The sequence below is a fragment of the Lasioglossum baleicum genome, chromosome 6 (assembly GCF_051020765.1).
Source record: "Lasioglossum baleicum chromosome 6, iyLasBale1, whole genome shotgun sequence".
NCBI classification, from domain to species: domain Eukaryota; kingdom Metazoa; phylum Arthropoda; class Insecta; order Hymenoptera; family Halictidae; genus Lasioglossum; species Lasioglossum baleicum.
The window spans coordinates 5,746,457-5,763,381 of NC_134934.1; the positions used below are offsets into that span (position 1 = coordinate 5,746,457).

Genomic DNA, 16,925 nt, shown 5'->3' on the forward strand with positions numbered 1-16,925 from the left:
GGTCACCTGCATTTTTTAAAATGGAAGCACCCTTTTTTAAACAGCTACAATGATAGTCCCTTTCATTATGAATTCAGTGACTAAAAGTACCCATGCACGTAATTAACCATTAAAAATTCGCAGTCTACTCGTTAATCACTCACTAATTTTCGAAGCCTAAATTCAGTTTACATTTTTTTCAGTATTCATACAGTTCTGATTCCGTATTTCATTTCGAAATTTCAGCAGTTAATCATTAATCAATTATCCGATTGACGATTAATAATCGTTAATCGCAGTTAACGACTAAAGTAGGAGATTAATTGTTAATTGCGATTAACGATTGAAGTAGAAATTTCGTCGTCAATCGTTGATTAAATTTTTGCCCAACTCTGACTTGTATATGTGTATTTGCGATTTGTTCTCATTCGATTTTAATAATCCCTCGGTTTTCCCAATATCCACAGACAATGTAAGATTAATGGTCGGTGGTAAAGCCGAACGTAGAGGAGGTCCAGTAAATTCTTCTCGGGGGGTGGCTAAAGCTTAACAGTCTCCCCCCGCCGTTACTGTTTAACTTATTACCAACCCCCGTTGGGGTTGGAAGAGGGCGGCGATTAAACAAAATTGTGACACCCGTCGCCAGAGTTGGTTCGAAGCTAACTTGGCTCGCCGCGTCGAGCCGCGGAGACTAAGCCGGCCGAAATCGGAAAAGTTACCTTCCACTTAAGCGGTGCCGCGCTGGCAATTCCGAAGTGCTACCCTTAAATCAGTGTTTACTCGGGCCACAGTCGTTACAGTCGTTTTTCTCGGTTCGCGATTCTGTACTACACTCTCGCCTCGAATGAACACGCCATCTACCGTGCAGCTACCACATAGCCAAAATCTACAGGATTGTATTAACAAAAGTTGAATATTTTCGCTTATTTACTTAAAAATTGCAACTAAGTGTGCCCGCACCTTTATGCCCGAAAGGTAAGACCGGAAGTCTCTCTCTCGCGCTTTCGCGAGCGAAGAAAACCGCGAGACCACCTGCCAGAATGGAATTCCGGGTACACAGAGCCCGGGAAAATTATGGAACCGGGACACCGGGAATTTTATGTTGCTATTCGGGAGGAAATCCGCGCGCTTTCCGCGCCCCGGATCCGCTCCGCTGTTTGCGGAACCCGCGCGCCGTCATTGGCAACGGGTCTGAAATTCGAAATTGTAAACACTCCGGAGAACTTTAAAATTATTTTTACGCGGACCGTAGGAAACTGTGGATGACGTAGAGGAAACGGGTCAATTTGCGGGGGAAATGGCAAGGTGAACATTTCCAACGTTTTTAGGAATGAATAGCAAACACGGGGAAAGTTGGCCGTGTCGCGTTCCGAAATTTTTGCATGGCTTGTAAAAACTGGGGGGATGAAGAAAATGTCAGGGAAATATAAATTGAAAATTTGAGGTCACGAGCAATTTCGCGGAGTGCCTCGTTTGCGAATAAATTTTACATTTGATTATAGTTTAGCATACATTGAATCACATAAATACACATCAGTTGAACCAAATTCACGGTGTATGGTTGATTAGTTCCAGTAATATGATAATAATTATCTTGGTATTGGCGAATGGACATTTTGACCATGTTAATGATATTGTATTTGGTGAATTCGAGGAAGTTCAGATTGGATGCAGGCTCGCCGAAAATTTTGTAGCCCGAAATTCGATCGTAAACGCTTGCGGGGGTAGAGTTGCTTCTTGACGTCTTAATAGGCGCCAATTGACCTTGCAAATGGAGCTTGAAGCTGATACAGTTGGAATAAATTTCCGGGGAAACTTGGTGGATGGAGGGAATTAGCATTGAATGCCGGGGCGCGGAGTGGCAGCCTCTACTTCGTGTGTACTCGTAGACGTCGTGTATTAATACTCCGAGAGGACTCGGTACTTCCCGGAGAATGCGGTATGGCGGAATGATTTCGCTCGGGGGCTCGTTTCCAGGAAGAGACACTCTCGCTGATTACTTTCCACTTAGCCCGAGAGAGCGTTCAATTTTCTATCACAATCCTACCACATTCCCCAATTATTACTCTAACTTTCTTTGGAACATGAATTCCTTAGGGATGCTTAACCCTTTTGTGTCTATCTGACGCTTTTCCTCTGTCCTGAGTAGGGTAAGCTTGCTCAAGTCGTACCCCTTACGAAAAAAACCGTATAAAACTTAGGATTCATCAGATAAATAGAAATTAAATGGGTTATTTAAAACTTGTGTTAATAATGTTGTTATTTATTATAACGAAATTAGAAAATCTATATGCTTTCACGTAAAATAAACTAAATCTTGAGAAACTTACATCGGTACGACTAAAGGAACCGGTTTCCTAAGTCGTACCTAAGAATTCAATGAGGCACAAGTTTTGAAAAGATAAACATAACCTAACTGAATAAAATTAATACGATTTCGTTTCGACCCAACGATTATGTAAATTCTACTGAATTTATATTTAATAAGGAACATAATTTTATCAATAATTTATTTGCAAGATTAACTACCAAACATATGCAGAAAATAATAAGAAAATTGAAATGAATTTACTTGATGACAGGATTTATAATGAGGCTGGTTTATGGCTGACAATAATACGTAAAGCAACTTGGTTGACTCTCAGATGTATATTTGGTTGACGTTGTATGTCCTGTTGTAGCCGTAGTTCGTTCAAAATTCAATTGGTACGACTTAAGCACTGGTACGACTTGAGCAACCTTACCCTAAATAGCATCTGCGCAAATCGTTTTATTTGTCGGGCGTGCCGCAGTTAATTAATGTATTATAACAATGGACTTTCTTGGAGAAGTTGATTTGGAAAAATTGAGGGGTGGACGAAGGTCAAAGATAATATTTAGGATCTAGCGATCATGCTCCAACAGTTAGGGAGAAGCACAACATCCGAACGACCGGAGCGCTGCCCCACAGGATTAACTTACACACCGCATAACATTTCGTCGAACCCCTATCCGGAGACCCAAAGTAGCTCAGGATCAAGTCAAACAGTTTCGACAAAGTAAACCAATGAGCGTCGCCGCGGTTCAATTTATATTCTCGATCGCCGGGGACAAATCCTGTTATCCGGGTTCCGGGTTACCCGGCGATCTTCAAAGTCAAAGACAAAGTGGATGGACCTTCGATCATTGGCGAAAATTTTTGATATATTGTTGCAGCGACATTTGTTCGCGTACGAACTGTATCCGGTATAAACTAGCCTGTTTGTTTAATCGATGACGCCTGTTGCAACTTTCCCTGATGATTGATTGACTGTCCTGGTTGGATAAACTACGGTCCGGGTTAAAACATACGGAACGATCGAGCATGGCAAAATCATGAATGTGCAATACAATTTGTATGGTTGTTCAAGTGATTGATAGACTGGCCAGGACCAACATTGGCCCACAGCGTTCGCGCTCGGTGATTTTTCTTATTTACAGAACATGATTTCCATGCAGATCGATACAGTTTTACGCACAAGCCAGGTCTTTCCATCTAAAGAAATGAAAGTGACCTTGAAAAAATGTTTACATCGCAATATCTCCCCTCGTATACCATGCAACACGGTATAAATAATTTTTTCATAGTATCTATTAACGCAAATACTCAAGGTCTGCAAGTTACGTGGTTCACCCCGTATATTTCTATCGAGTTCAGCGAGAAGATCAAGGTCGATCTCAAAGAAGTGGATTGAAAAATATCTAAAATAAAATTGCCGAATAAAGATTTGAATAGACCCAGCAATGTCAGCAACGAGTTCGTCAAAGCACGAGGTTAATTCGACCAGTCTCGCAGAGGCAGTTTGATCGTCGAGCAGGGTCGCATGTGGCACAAAGAGTCGAAGATCCTGATAAACAGACTCGCAGGAGAAATAGCTGGATCATCAAACGGTTCAAAGAGGCAACAAGATTAGAAGCTGTTATCCGGGTCGGTCGGCGTATAATCTTCGCGGGACAGGGAACAGCGAACTGGGTAAAGGACAGGGACAGGGTGCGGGTGATGGTGAAATCGGCTCTTCCGCGAGCTGCTTAAGATCCACAATCAGCTCGTCGGCCGTCGATCGACCTGAAAGCCCCATTTGCAACGGAGAGGAAATCGAGAGGAGGCTCGCACACGAAATCGAAAGGCGAGCGTGTAAAAGGGATCAAGGCGATGGGGAAGCACGAGAAATTCATAAAGCCGTTCTTAAGCCGGCACGGAACGTCAGTCAGTGACCTTTTCGCGTTGCTACGATCCGCCTTGGCCTCAAGAGGATTCTGCCTAGTTCGTCCCATTCCGTTCCGTTCGTTCCGTTCGTCTCGTTCGTTCGTTTCGTTTCCTCGTGGCAGACGATGCCGCGTGGCCGACAGAGTTCAAAGCTCTCTTGCCCATCCCTCTCACTCCTCTCGTCGCATCCACGTCGAATATTATCCTCTTTTTCCCTCGGCTATCCAGCCCTGGAACCTCCTACGACCTCGCCACTTCCGAGTGGCCCTCTTATCGACCTCCATTCAATGGCCCTACCTCCCTCCCTTCTCTATCTCTCTCTCTCTCTCCGATTCGAGCCTATGGTGCACGAACATCCAACCGTCTACTCTTTGTCTTTGACTAAAGACCACCTCCCGAGAGGACGGATAACAGGATTTGTCAGTAACACCGATACCGGAATATAAATAGAACCCTGGCGAAACCGACGGGCTAGCTCCCGGCCACTTCGCCCTTTGGATCAGGGCGGATTTGCAAGGGAACTTTGCTAGCTCGAATATTTCAATATTTTAACCCTTTGAGGACGCATTCCGCTATGCCGATAACGTCGATTCGTGTATCTTGCCCCTAACACGTTGAATATCGCACGAATGCACGTGATACGAAAGTTTCATCTATTCCATTCGCATGAGCGAACAGCGTTATTAACGACAATTGTTAATTACTCGACAATTCAAGCTCACTATATAATCTAGTTAATTTCAATATTGGTAAATTCACGTTGAACGGCATTAACAGTTGACAATCAGCTTTAAGCAGCTCGATAGCACCGAGCACAGTCACTCGCAGACCCTCACAGCGTTCAATGTGTTAAATAACAATTCTGCTCGAAATTATGTAACCAACGTACATATGTAAGCTAATGTTGTCTCTATCGTGTTTAGTCACACAGATTTATTCACTGCGAAATTCTGTCGATTCTCCAATCTCCCAAACCTCAACCACCCCATAACAGAAGCTAAATAATTGTTGTAAAATACATTTTTCTTTCACAAGAGTGGAGCTGTCGATTCTCTAGCCTTCTAGAACCAGATTGAAAATACAAATAATTTCTAGAAAATGCGTTCTTACTTTCAGGATCGGATTATGTGCGATCGTGTTATGCGAACTTTATTTCGCCGCGAAAGTTATTGTTTCCCGGACACGAAGCGGGAGCGTCTCCATTAAGTGGCACCATTAGAGGGGCTCTTTGTAAGGCGGCTAGACAATGGAAGTTCGGAATTATCTGTCTACCGCATTCCTCGAGAATCTTGAACGGGCGAGCATCGTTTCGGAAGCGTATTAATTACGCGATTTCCTTGCGAGCGGTATCGTCGCCCGCGTGAAACCGCGAGGCGAATCCCGCGGAAGACAAGCACAATTAAGCCGTCTCGCGCAGCGAGACGTCCGGAGGATCCTTCTGTTTCGAAATATTGCCAAGGGGAGAGACCTTGTCAAGGCAGTCTGCTCTTGAAAGGGGAAAAGGAAGGTTCGATGCTCGAACCAATTAAAAGAACCACGGTCTTTCTCCCCCTCCTCCACCTCCGTGTGGGAAACACGACGATCAACGAGCAAAACGAGTAATCGCGATAATTACTCGGGGACCTTTCATACCGTTGCGATCTCCGGATTTGTTATTCTAATGCGGAGAACTCGCGTTTACCTCTCTGTGATCAACAAGTGGCAATTTAAGACGAGCTTCGAGCCAAATATGCTGCCATAAGTTATTGTTCTTCGCGACGTCTTTGTCGTTTGTCTAGCTATCATTTCTGAAGGGTAATCATCTTTTTACGTCTTATACGTTTCGTCTGTCCGTGACCTCGAACGACCTTGAGTAATTATAGTCACTGAATTCCTAAAGAAAAGGACTATCATTGTAGCTGTTTAAAAAGGGTCGGTCCTGTTTAAAAAAATGAAGGTGACCTTGAGGTCTCTAAAAGAAAATAGTATAAAGACAAATATTTTTATTGCATCGATTTTTTGTATTTCACTTTTTTGAGCAGAGGAAAGGAAACTTGCTTTTGCGGAACGAACAAACATAATTTCTCTATCTCGTTCACTCTGGGACATTACGAGGCATCTTCGATCGAGCTCGATCTCTCGAAACAGAGGTGGTAGTTAATCGCATCAGCGTTTCTCCGAAGGGAAATCGTTATTAGATTTTCTGACTCGTTGCGGAAAACCGGGGAACAGGTTGTCGGCCGATCGCGATCGCCAGCGGAAGATTTCACGAGTGAATGGTCCGGGGGCACCGACGTAATTGAGCAAGCCGATAATTATTACGGTGCTCGACCTAGGCGAGCAGATTCCATCAATTTCGACTCTCCTGCCAAGGAGAGATGAATTTCCCGACTGCTTCTCGCGACGTAATTGTTTCCCGATCCCGCGTTCGAGACGACTTCCATCCTTTCTACGGGTTATTAATAGTCCCCTGTCTACAGGGTGGTCCTTCGTTGGCGGTACCGTCGACAGAGAGGCTGTTGTGACCGAGAAACAGATGTGCGTCTGTGGAATTCGCGCAAAATTTCGAAAATCGACCAAACAACATTTTATTTGACCAGCAAAATTGTGTACGATGCTTTACGAATTTAATCCATGTGTTGAACTCGCAACTTTCTATGACATTCAATAACGTAGTCGCTAGATTTCATAATTTTAGCGAACACTTTGATGTATTAAATGTATATTTAATTTATGATTATCCAAGAATATAGATACCTATTTGTCGATTAAAACGTACGAAAAAATTTAAAGATATATCGGTACTCGAGTATCTGGTTTACTTATTCGGTATACGAAAATAAATTAGAGATTTACCAATTTTTTATTGAAAATTTCCTGCTTTGTATAAGCCTGTAGACTTCAGAGCGTTTCAGCATCAAAGAAGGGGTGAAAAACTTCCCCTGAATGATAAAATCGCGGCATACCCGCGTTAAAACTTTTCCAGCAGGTGGATCATCTGGATAATTAGGCGAAAACCAGACGGGTCCGTCCGCCGACGAATTAGCCCCCCCCCCCGAATTAGTTTAAAATACGACCTCTAATTGGGGAGGGCGGGTTCTAATCTGCTCGACATTCGCCCGTAATTTGTTACGATCCTGATTGACCTATTAGCGGATTTGTTGCTGGTCAACGATTCAATCGACCGTGTTGATGGGATGAATGCGCGATTTCGGCTTGGCTAATGGATTAGGAAGATCAAAGGGCATTTCGCAAAGGAGAAAGCTGCCTATTCCCGATCCTTCTGCTGTGCATCGAAACCGCGATTTTTAAAACTAGTTTGTCGGACGAACTGATATTAAAATCTTCACTGGAGCATTTTTTGTGATCAGTATCGTCGTATTTGGTACTTGTTAGGTATTAAATAATGGTGTTAACTGATTTCGTAGTGCAAAATTAATTTATCAAAATATTCTATAATTTAAAAAATTTCTCCACCCGACATACCCATTGTAATCAGTCACCATTATCAAAATGTTGGGGGTTGTAACAGAAACCAGTGACAAAATACAAAACTTTCTACAAAATAATTTAACTCACCCTCATAAATTATTTAACCAAGGCTCCAGTACAACATCCAATTACATCGTACCACTGCTACTACAAAATTAAACAGGCAGCAACAAACAAACCCATCAACCAAGTCTGCAACCCCTACCTAACTCCCCTGCATGTCTCCAAATCCAAAAAGAAAAAACAAATCCATTTCCAATTTCATCCTCAACAACTTCAGTATACGTGACAGCGATATCGCATAATTCGAGCTACGGTCAGTCCATCTATCATTTAGTTCAGCTGATGTTTTAGGGGACGGGGGTGGCCCGATATATCAAAAGTGTCGCGTACAGACGAAAACAAACATTGGCATCGATAGTCGCGAGGCAAGGCCGTCGTTTTCTTATCCGGAAACAATGTATCAGGTGGCATCGATCCGAGGGCGAGAAAGCCACCCCTAACCACCTCAAACCACCCTTTTGGTCCTCGTCCTCCCCCGCGTTTCGTCGTTATTTTTTAGCATCCCCCGGTACTAATGCAGCCCGGCGCACCACGACACTCGTTACTGGCGACATCGACACGAGAGGGTGGCAGAGGGTAAACGTTCCACGTCGCCAGGGGGTGGAAACGTCGATCGACCCTCCCTTTCGCGAGAGAGCTCTTTTTTTCCACTGCACGCACGCCAAAGTTTCATCCGACCTCGTCTCTCTCCTTGTCTGGCGTTCTTTTCAACGTTCCCCTTTCACTCTCTCCATTCCTCTCTTTCACCCCTCTAGCACCCCCTGGGGGTTGCGATATTCTCACGTGCCCTACGGCTCACGAAACAAATGAATGCTGAATATCGGGAGCCAAACTGTCTGTGGACCTTCCTTGGACTCCCCAGATTGTGAAAATGTTTACTACAGAGGGTGGTTTTTGAATAATTAATTTTAGCTGCGATTGGATTTTTGAAATGGGGGTTGGACATAGACAGATGCCGAATTTTTCTCGCGTTTCAATTAGAATGCAGCAACAATTACTCGTACACAGAAACGTTTGCAGTGCTTCATTTTTTAATATTGAAAGCACGGCTTCATTTTCCCAGACTTGCGGAAAAATCTTCGTCTAGACAGACTCATTCATTTCCGTCAAGTGGTTCCAATTGGAGAAAAATGTATGTAGAACAGGCGTCCAAGCAGTAGAGTATAGAACAGCTGAAGCCAGTTGCAGTTTTATTCGCATAAACTGTCACGTAGACGAGGTCATCGGAGACGTTCAAGTAGAACAGCTCGGCGTATGGTCAGACAGACCTTAATTCCTTGCGGCGGACAGCGAAACTATGCCTCGTTGAACTCTGGGATGTCTGTGACACTTGACAGGCGTCATCCAGCTAATTAGCTTGTAACGATTAATTTAAAGAAGTTGCTTAAATACTGGAAGTATCGAGTGGTAAATTTGACTTTATTATAAGAAACTGTATTATAAAACTGCTAACACAATGTTCATTAATCTTCGTTCCAAACATTCATTTCTCTTCTCACTCTTAATATGTTGAAAATAATGTAACAGTATTTTTAAACCTACTAATGTTCGCCATGAAAACATTAAATCCGTTCTCCAGTCGTAACAGTCCTTTGATCTCTTCACGATGTCCTTCAATTCGTCAGAAACGCGCAGAATCCACAATCCGAAACCAAAATCCTCGAAGATTTAAGAATCCACGCGCAGCAAACTGACTCGCCACACAAATCCGTTCGTAAAATCCCTCTGCGAGGTCCGTTCTCGTGGAAAGAACGGCGTAGAATCTAGTTAAAGGTCCCCGGCGTAAACACGTCCGTCCCGAATGAAATTATCCGCGTCGATCAGAGAGAGAGAGAGAGAGAGAGAGAGAGAGAGCGAGTCGCTCATCGAATTCCGGCTCGACTTTCGCCGAGCTCCTTAATCCTCTCTGAAGAGGAGAGAGCAGCGGTAGCAGTAGGAGAGGAGCAAGAGCATCAGAGCGAGAGAGTTAGCAGAAGCGGCAGGCTGGTTTCAATCGGTAAATATTATCCGAGGAAAAGCGGCTCGGCATTATTCACCGATCCTCTGGCCGTGATCCAACGCGGGAGGCGATATTTTTCCACCCCCGCGGGCACGTTCATAATTTCCCTATTCCTCGCGAAGCGTAGCCGCGCGGAACGTGAATGGAATATAAATAAAAAAATTCGTGCTCCGGCAAGAGGAGGAAAACAGGAGGTGAAGAGGGTGGAAAAGGAAGGAGGGAGGAGGGGGAGAGGGGGAGGGGGAGAGGGGGAGGGGGAACGAAACACACACGAAAAAAAATAAAATGACGTACGCGTATGCATGTCCGAGCGACGGCGGTCGGTTCCGTCACGTCGGAAGCTGCGCGGGCGGATACATATTTATTTCGAACGGAAATCCGCGAAGTCCGGCCGCTGTCGGTCGTACGTCATGTCGCGGCGCGGCAGGGCGCGGGCAACGAACAACCGTCACACCGAGGGCAGACAGTCCGTATGAAATGCACCCTGTATTTATGAAGCTGCGCTCAGCGTCGCCGTCGACCTAACCCAGACGGGGGGCTGACGCGCAAGCGACACCCTTAATGACTTTCCACTACCCCCAGGGACGCGCCTCGAACATCGAAACCGCTGATCGGACGACACGCCGCGCCGCCGCGCGGAAAACTCGTACCATGAGTCGACAACCACGATTCGCCACCCTTTGCCAGCGTGTGCCATGTCCGGAAACGTTCTGCGAACATCCAGCAACTGGATAGTTTTACGAAACTATCCTCGCGTTCAGAGGAACTCCATGAAATTTTGATGTTGCGAGGAACTTTTTTTGTTTGCTACTTGACTGTACATACACGGGTTGGCGAGTCAATTTGCTAGCTTTTATAAGCGTTGGTGAAGGGTTCTATCGACTCTCGAGTACTTCAATTTTGGATACGGTAATAATAAATTGAAGTGAAATTTTCAGAATAGTATGTACAATCGATACAGATCTACAACATTTATTTAAAAATGTTCAATATAGGCCTACATAAAAACGTCAAAACTTTTAGCATTCCTCTGCAATTCCGATCAATTGTAAACTAATTGTTGTAACTTCTAAAAAAACATTCAAGTCATATGGTCCAATATTTATTTTGATTTGCTGTATACATGGGAATACAAGTTAATTATAATAAAACGAGTTCTAAAATAAACGAGAGGAAACAGTTCGAACCGCAGAGCGTGAACGATTCATGGATTGAAACGGCGCGGCGCGGAAAATCGACGGGAAGAACGTAGAACAAACAGGTGTATCAGGCTCGATCGACGACATTAGCAAATAGACTCGCAGTCGGAATGAGCGTTGCCAGGTCTTCGGTTCGGGTGTCACTTAATCAAACACGGCTGTGGCAGCCGAAAACGAGAGCCGGGATCGCGGAAAACAAAATTCCCCATTGCTGGTGGCCACGACACACAGCTGGACGATGTCCGGCGAGTGGCCAGCGACGCCGCTCCCTCCGGCCTCGATTATCGATTATGAAATTGCACCGGATAAAGCAAACGAGAGGCCGCGCGGCTTCTGCCACCCCCATACTCACCCACCCCCGGTTTCACGCTTGTGTGTCGGTGGACAGGTGCGCCGGTTGGCTTTCCGATTATCGGATGACAGACACAGGAGCTCTCTCTCTCTCTCTCTCATCCTTTCTCGCTATCGCTCGCAGCTACATTTTGTCGTTGGTTTTGCGCAACACAAAACGTTTTTCGGCGGTCGCTCTCCGTGGCCGAGAATTTTGCGTGACTAATCGAGCCTGTTTATGCGGAATTCACGACGTACGGCGATCACTTGTGGAAGAAATAAAATAGTGGACACGTGTACGATCTAAAACAGCAGGTTGTAAATAGATCAAAATCGCATGTTAGTACAAGACAACTGGCATCAATGCTCGAGGCCATAATTTGAATTAGCAGTGTATTATTATTTAAATAAAGCGCCAAGCGTTCGATCAGTTCCTCAGAACAAGATATTTTCTATCGCAGATCACCTTCAACAATCTCGAATCACCTTGAGTCGTAGGTCATTTGTAAATATTAATTTCTAATCCTAATCAAGGAAGAATATCACTTATATAAAAACGAACAGTGCTGATCGATAGTTCCGAGACTCTCGACGCAATAAATGTGAAATGTAAGTGCGGAGTTCGTACGTCTACACGATTAAAATTCAGCAACGAAAACGCGGGTAGGAATGTACAGTAATAATAGTGAGCTCCAGCGAGCCGAGATTTGCATTTACATGTCTCGTCGAGAGAGAGAGAGAGAGAGAGAGAAGAAAAAAAAAATGGCACGGAACACGTATGAAATTTCGCGCGATAGAAATATACGCATAAGCGGATTCGTCCGGTATGTGGTCAGACAGGCGTCTAAAGCGAAAATATAGCGCGCGAGCGAATTTTAATAAAATATTCTGCCGCGTTCGCTGTCACTGCGTCGAATGGACGGTCAAGTGAAATGATGCTGCCTGCGGCCAGACACGGTAATTAATTCTATTTCGAATCGGAACATCCGTGTTCAAGGCAATCGACGTTGCACCGTCCTTTTCAATTACTATCGCCGCGTAATCTGCATGGTAGGTGCAAATGCAAGAACACTGTTATCGGGAAAACCATGTTAAGGTTATAATGTTCAAATTCTGTCCAAACTTCAATTTTTCGTAATGAGCAGTCGAAATAATCCATTATCCATCAGTGAACTATTTTTTGAAAAAAATGTTCTCTCGTACGATCTGTTTTATAAAATGATGTGAGTGTTCACAATATTTCGAAAATCGGGAATTTGTTTTGCAAATCCATTTTAGAGCCAAACCAATTTTCGAGACACCCGTGACGGGACTTCCCATAGTTCTTCATTTAACGGTGACGCGATTCCATGGAAAGCTAACTGGCGCGTTACAGGGTCCCGCCTATAAACACCTATTTAATTCCCATTTCCGTAAACCAGTTAATAAACTGGGAATTTACATAAACATCCAGGCCGGCTCCAGCGGACGTCGTTGCAACGTCCGGTTCCCCTGATGCAGCCGGCGGCCTCACCCCTTTGTGACGCTCGCCCTCTCGGGTTACACGCGACTCGTCGCACACGTGCACACATGCACGTACACACAAGCGATCTCTCTCTCTATGTCATACTCGGACTGTCACTTTATCCACCTATGACGCTTCATCTAGTCTACCGTCGTTGCACAGGAGGTTATCGTTACCCCTATCCGTTATCCCGAGCCAAAGTGTCTCCGGTGGACTAATTCCCCGCAGTTTGGCCATCGCGTCCTATTAGCCGGTCATTATTGCGTGATTATCCAAGAATCTGCGTTGCCACCATCCACCTCTGCCTATATCCCGACTCCCAAAAATGCCGAACGTCGTTCCCAGACACAAGTCGTACGTTCATCCCCCATTTTTTCGCTTTATTCAAGTTGTGCATATATTATTTGCGGTTTTGCCGATGCAGAATGATCACTAGAATTTATCTCCTTTAAGCTTTGCTCTGCGTACATATATTCTAATGTTAACCCTGTACTGGAGTGTAATTACGGCGGTAGACTCGTTTCCAGGATTGCAAGGGTGCGGGATTCGCCTTCTCATTTCTCGATAATACAAACATCGGGGTTTTCAGTAGTCAAAAACGCTGCACAAAAGATCGATCTAGGGCGCTATCTCCCTCAAAAGTTCTATTTTTTCGTTTACGGGGCGTAATTTGCATTATTCGGCAGCATGTAGCTATGAAAATAGCTAAGAAAAAATAGGACTTTTTTGAGGGAGATAGTGCCCTATATCTAGCGTTTCCGACTACTGAAAAACCTCGTGTTTGTACTATCGAGAAATGAGAAGGCGAATCCCGCTGCAATCCTGGAAAAAGGAGTCTACCCCCTCACATCCGATGCATGTGTCAAGTGCAAAATGTAAAAAAAACTTTGACTGCCTAAGATTCGTGAAATTTTCTTGATTTTCATGACGTTAAGTATGGGAAGATAAAAATTTAAATAAATGTTTAAAAATTCTATATAAATATAAATAATAAAACTATGTGTGAAATATGTCAGCGATAACATTCCTAAGAGAACTTCGGAAATTTTCCATTCAGCAACTTTTCATGTACTTTTATTGGTCAGGGGCGCGTTTACACCCCTGTACGCAGAGTGAAGGTTAAGTACCATCTTCACAGTTAAGAAACTGTGCTTATAAATAAATTATTGGATAATACGTAGGAAAAAAGCAGCTGCGTGCTGCATTGTGCTTCAAATGTTTGATTGACAGTAAAAATTGTTGGATTAGGATACTGTGGGGGTTGAAATGTGACACAGCACTGTCCATCAAGGTCGCCGGAACAGGTTATCCACCAGCAAGCCCTTCAACGTCCTCGCAGCTACCCTTTTTTGCCCGTTTTCGCCCTAATGACTGCGGATGTCGTGAATAGATCAATCTCTGGGAAAAGTGGGTGGGATGAGACTCGAATCCGTCGATGGTTTTCGTGATTGCTCGCCGGTTAAGCCGTATACTTCCGGAGGGGTGGTCTCTATGTTTGGACGGCAATTTTCCCGGGCGAAAAATTGCAGTAATTGCGGAGGTACGCCTCGGGAAAACACACTAGGAAAAGCCGTCTCCCTGGATATGGCCACACGCTCTCTTCTAATTAACGCAAAGGCAGTAGTTTCTTTGGTATTCCATCCGCGAAGTATAAAAATGTTTGTTTGACACGGCGGCGGCACCGCGCGCGATGCGAACCAAGTGCGCCCCGTAATGAGAAAAGAAATTCCGCGTGGCCGCCGGGAAAATTTTAATGAAACTTGTGAGAGAGGCGTTACTGTTATTGCTGTCACTTTTGCGTTATTAATTTCATTCTTGCTAGTCGAGATCGAGTAAAATGCGCCGCTTTCGAACGGACGGAGAAATTCGCTGGAAAACTTCTACGATAGTTCTAAATTAATTCCACACATATATTGACACTTTGACATAACATATGTCATTAATTTTAGCGATTCACGATTTTCAAGGTTTACACAATAAGAATTAGCTGAAGAATTAACTCGGTTTCATACATTTTAACCGAAGTCAATTACCCACGGCAATATTTCGTTTTTATAAGTCTAATCAAGTGCTATACAATTTTGTAAATTCTTCAGTATCAATGGCAACTTCGTCATCCCTCGTAAGCATGACCTGATAAATTCCAAAAAATCGACTTCAAGTGTATGAATTGTTCAAAAGAAAATTTTTCAGTCCTTCGACGTGGCAGAGTGTTGAAGAATGCTTTTGGCAAGGCTACCTGCGTGTAAATTGTTCGAATGAAAATTCGTGCGGGAGCGAGTGGAATTTAGCTTATTACAAGATTATTAAGCGAATAATCAAAACGGTAGCCTCGAAATGTTAAGCATCGGGATATTTAGCGTTGGAATGACTCATCAAAGAAGCAGCAGCGCGGCATTCTTAGCGTGGCGGGGAGACAGCACAATAATCTCCACGATTAAACTGAGTTAAAATCAAGTGTATTCGGACACGCAGCTACTCACGCGTCATTTTACCGCAATTAAGCGGAACGACTTCAAGTAGAGACTCGTCGCCAGTTTAAACGCGAACGACCCAGTTTTCGCGAAACTGTTACTACGTCCGACGGAAGAACCGCCGCGCTGTTTGCGAACGGGCTTGGCCATTTCGTTCGAAGAATTAATTTTTCCCTCTTGCTCGTTTTTTTTCGCCCTTCTTTCGATGGGAATAAAACGGAGGAGCGAAGTTTGCCGAAGGCAGCCGAGGGCGATCGTTTTTTAAATACACAGAATAAAGAGGCGGCCGTTATTCCCGGTCCTCCTTTCGCCCTTTTTATACGGCGACGTTCGTCAGCGCCCGGGCGCGCGGCTCTGCTGCTGTTTGCGTTCCATTAACGATCGATCGGTTGGCCGAGACTCCTTTGAGAAGTCCGCGCGCGTTAACGATAATAATCGCCACGGAGACGATTATGATTTATTGGCCGCCCCTTTTTGCCGTTAATTGCCGGCCATGTACTTTGTTACCGGCGCGGCCTAGTTTAGCTCTCTACGCCCTGATAAAACGGCCGGGTCTATTTCTAGAGGGAGCTTCGAAGGTTCGTTTCCACTTTGATTTTCTCGGGTAATCTACACACTACGCGCCGCGCCGCGCCGTCCGTCCGATTTCTCCTATCTTTAGAGACAGAAACCAGCGGCGACGTCTGCTCGATTTCTGGGTTACATTTCAATATCCTGACAGCTTGTTGGGAAAACCCCGAAATTCCGGAAACTCCGTACATATTAACGAACGGGCTGGAAACATCGTTGCAGTCATTTTGTCGTTGTCACGAGGACGGAGGCGTTGACATTGCTGAAAATGTCCTCTTTCATTAAACTCTTTCTTTTCTGGACCCATAGACGCATTGATTGGGTTTTTAGATTTTTAATTCCTCTCTTAGTCCCTTCATCGTTGATATTCCTAGATCCTTCTTTTCCCTAGACATTTCTGTATGAAGCAAAAATTGTTGAACTATACCATTCTAGATGGTTTCCGCAACTATTTCGAATGATCGCACGAGGAATTCATTTCTGACCCTGTATACAATAGCTTTACTAAAATAATGTTGATTGCTCTTTTAAACAGAGCTTCTGATTTGCCTCACGAACAACGCATCCGTAATAACAATCTCCCGACCTCGAATCAGCATAAACATCCGCACGATAACGCAATCTCATCAGCGAGAAACCTGCGAATTATATCAATATTCTCAGAACCGCTGAGAGAAAAGGAAGAAGCGCCGGTGGAGGAGTGAGGCACGGAGAACTGCATCGTCTCCGCCGAAAAAATAATTTCGATTCATGGCTGGCGTATCATGTGAACGCGGGAACAAGCTATCGGAAAACAGACTAGCTATTGCCGACGGGGCTGGTGAAAAAGGGGAGAAAAAAGAAACGAAAAAAGCGCACACACATACAGCAGAATAATTCGCGTTTCGCATGGAACGAATCCCGCGATACGAGAGTATCCTCGGCAACGCCGCGGAATATACGAACGGGGGGATGGTGGTGGTGAAAAAAACAAAACAAAAAACAGAACAAAAATTGCGAGGTACCGGTCTCGGTATTTCCGTAAAACACTAACAAGATGAACAGGTTTTTTTTGCGAAGCAGCAGGAACGTCAGCGATCACGTGTCGAAATGGGAAACAAACAGCCCGCGT

At 44.5% G+C, this 16,925-nt stretch overlaps 1 protein-coding gene across 1 annotated transcript in view; it reads right to left on the reverse strand.

Moving 5' to 3' along the window:
- Sfl (N-deacetylase and N-sulfotransferase sfl) overlaps positions 1–16,925 on the reverse strand; it is a 171,730-nt gene that overhangs the window by 40,884 nt on the left and 113,921 nt on the right. The window lies entirely within an intron of this gene.